Consider the following 3653-nt stretch of genomic DNA (forward strand, 5'->3'; position numbering starts at 1 on the left):
TGTTGTAAATTCGTCTTTTCTCATTGAAAATGGTAGAAAATTCAATTATTTGTTTAAAAATTAAATTTGTCTTAATATTAATATTTTCGGTATAAAAGTTCAACCACTTGGTTGAAACTTTATGTATATTTGAAAAAATTAACTATTTTGGTAGAAGGACCAAATTTAATTGAAAAATAACTTTTTATTGAAAATTAGTCCTTTTGGCTTGAAAATATATTTCTTCGGTTAAAAAAATTCACATTTCTTAAATTAATAATACAATTGTGGAAATTTTTTTCTTTCTTGTTTCAAAATTCGCCTTTTTCCTTGCAAAAGTGTATCTCTTTTAGTACAAAAAACTAATTTATTTCGGTTGAAAAAGTAATTATTTTCTACAACATTTCTTTGGTTTTGTTGAATTCAACAATATGTTAGGGTCAAACTTTATTTCGTTAAAAATGCAGTTCTTTTTTTTGAAAATTATATTTTTACTTAAAAATGAATATTTTCGGTATAAAAGTTTAATGATTTGGTTGAAAATTCATGTATATTTAGACAAAACAATTATTTTGATAAAAAGACCAAATTTGGCTGAAAAGTAACTTTTTTATTAAAAAATAGTCCTTTTGGTAAAAAAATCTAATATCAACTGTTATATTTTTTGTTGAGAATTCATCTATTTTGGTAGAAAATTAAATGTATTTTGTAAATAAGTCAACTATTTTATTTGGTCGATAAGTAACTTTTTTTAAATTCATACTTTTGGTATTAAAATTAAAAAATTCACTTGACATTTTTTGTATTTCTTGCTTAAAAATGTAGTTTTTTTCATTTCAAAACTAATTTCTTTTCGTTAAAAAAATATTTTGTTTTTGTTTTGTTAAAACTCAACTATTTTGTAGAAAGTTTTACTAGTTGGTTGAAAAATAACAAACATTTTTATTGAAATTTCAACTCTTTTTGTTAAAGTGTTGCTTTTGGTTGGGAAATTCATCTCTCCTTGTGAAAAAAATCTGAAGAGGTTTCAGTTACTTTGTTGTTGAAAATTTATCCTTTTTGGTTGAAAATTTAACTACTTGGTTGAAAGTTGATCTACTTTGTTAAAAATTCAGTTTTTTGGTTAAAGATTTCTAATTTTAGTTTAAAAAAATTTATTTCTTTGGTACAAAATTTTACTATTTTGTGTCAGTTATTTAATTTTTTGCTGGGGGGCGGGGGGTAAATTATTTTGTTGAAAAATTAAACTATTTGCTTGAAAATTAACTTTTTTTTGAAAATGGAATTCTTTTGTTGATATTTCGTCTTCTTCGAAAATTAACTTTTTTATTTGGAAAATAACTTTTCTGTTTGGAAATGAACTTTTTTGTTGAAAATTCGCTATTTTGGTTAATAAGTGGTAAAAAGATCAACTATTTCGTTAAAAATTAACTTCTTTCTTAAACTTAAAAATTTTCAATACAAAAGTTCAACCATTTGGTTGAAAATTCATGTATATTAAAAAGAATTAACTATTTTGTTAGAAAGTCCAGTATAAAAATTTAATATTAAAAAAAATACAATTGTAACGACTTATTCAAAAACAACTTAAGACTGATTATATAAAAAAAATATTTTGATGTAAAAAACAAACGCATATCTTTTCTTCTGGTGCCTGTCACATTCAGTGTTCGGCTAATGTCAAAATGTCAATTTGTTGTTCAAAAAGTTGTCTAGTTTTTCATCCTAATAATAGAAATTTAATATGAAAAGTCACTCTGAAATGTGTTTTTTTCTTCTCCGGGAAAATTTAATTTATCGGCTACGCGGAAATCTTAAGATTATAAAATGATAATAAAGTTTGACTTGTAAAATTTAGCTCAGCTGAACCAATTTTAAAGGTAAAATATGATAACTTAATTAATAATTTTGAATGTTATATACTTTCTAAATGGCGTATTATATTTTTATTTCAAATCCGAAGTTTTAAATTTAATAAGCTGAAAAAAAATCCTAAATTTGAAAACTTTTAATATTCAACAATTACAACCTAAAAGTTAAAAAATTGAAGTATTCCATTCAAATCTTCTAAATTTTATGTTTAATAAATTTTAATCACTAATCTGAAATTCAATCCGTGAATATGGTATAATTTCAAATAATAATTACCATTTCTAACGTATAAATTAAACAACATATCGGATACAAAAACTTTTTATTTTTTTATTGTTGAAAATTGAAACTACTCGAATTTTGGAAGATTCTAGTTTTTCCAATAAAGAATCTTAAAACTTTTGACTTTCTCTAAAATTTTTTTATGACAACAAAATTAAATTTGAAAAGTTCTAAATCAAGCAATTCAAATTCTACAGTAAACAAATTTAAAAGACTAAATAGCTTATTTAAAATTCAATTGATAAATAAATGTTTGAATTTTAAATAGTAATAAGAAATTACCAATTAGTTAATTTTAAAAATTGCTTAATTATATTCTAATTTTTTAATATTAAATTTTTTAAAATAAAAATTATCTGAAAATGTTTAACTTTCTTGTTTTTAAATTTTTCAATTTAAGCAATTTTATATTTAAAAATTAAAAACTCTAATTTTAATCAATTTAAATGACTAAAATAATTTGAAATTTGATCGGTCAAAATGTTATAGTTTCATAAAGGAATAAAATTTTCTTGCCTGTAAAATTACAACTGCGAACACGTGTTTACCACACTTGTGGTATAACTCATGAATAATTAAACTAAATGCAACTTTAAATATATATTTTTTGGGGTAAAAATGACTGAGAAATGCAATAATGATAAAAATAATTCAAACAAACAAATTTCAAATATTAAAAAAATTAAAAGAACTTTTTTGAAATGTCATTTTTTTTTGTAGTTATCGATGTTGTATTTTTTCTTTTTTTTTAATTGATCATAAAAGTACATATTTTCAAAAAAAATTTTAAACTACACATTAAATAAAATATTAATATTTTGTATGGCTGTCTGAAAATAAGGTATTTTTAAAGCATAGCAAAATCAGTCAATACTCAATCTATAAAGGAAAACACATGAAAAATCGAATAATTAATGAATAATATTATTGTTTATTTTTTAAACATTAATAATTGCAAAGTTTAATTGCTGAAAATTAATCTTTTCTAGTTGAAGATTCATGTATAATTTCTTGGTCAACAATTTTTTTCCTTTATGGTAAAAAATGAATATTTCTGAAGCGAATTTAACTATTTCCTTAAAAAAATAAGCTATTGTAATGGAAATTTAACTGTTTGGTAGAAAATTAACTTTTTTGTTAGAAAATCATATTATCGCAATTAGTTCGTTTAAAATTCATCCTTTTTGGTTCGAGTTTAACAATTTGGTTAAAAATGCAAATTTTTTAAGAAACAAATTCTTGGTTGAAAATTTAACAGTTTGTTAAAAATGTATATTTTTTAATATTTAACTTATTGGTTAAAAATGTATGTATTTGGTTAAAGTAATCTTTTTTAGTGGAAAATTCAACAAGCTGGTTAAAACTTGAATGTGTTTGTTGAAAAATAATATTTTTTAAAGATTCACCTCTGGCTTAAATTTAACTTTTTTATTTAAAATTTGTTTATTAGAAGTTAATTTTTTATATAAAAATTGCACTATTTCATTTTTTGTTAGAAAATTAATCTTGTTCATTCAAAA

The 3653-nt window shown here is 21.3% G+C and overlaps 1 protein-coding gene across 3 annotated transcripts in view; it reads left to right on the top strand.

Moving 5' to 3' along the window:
* The first annotated feature begins 1661 nt into the window (after nt 1–1661).
* The window catches only part of LOC117172958, a 20860-nt gene continuing 18868 nt past the window's right edge, over nt 1662–3653 (top strand). For all 3 annotated transcript variants that reach the window (XM_033361275.1, XM_033361273.1, XM_033361276.1), the window contains exon 1: nt 1662–1859. The gene's annotated coding sequence lies outside the window, so the exon portion shown is untranslated. The remainder of the gene's footprint in view (nt 1860–3653) is intronic.

The sequence above is a fragment of the Belonocnema kinseyi genome, chromosome 5 (genome assembly GCF_010883055.1).
Source record: "Belonocnema kinseyi isolate 2016_QV_RU_SX_M_011 chromosome 5, B_treatae_v1, whole genome shotgun sequence".
NCBI classification, from domain to species: domain Eukaryota; kingdom Metazoa; phylum Arthropoda; class Insecta; order Hymenoptera; family Cynipidae; genus Belonocnema; species Belonocnema kinseyi.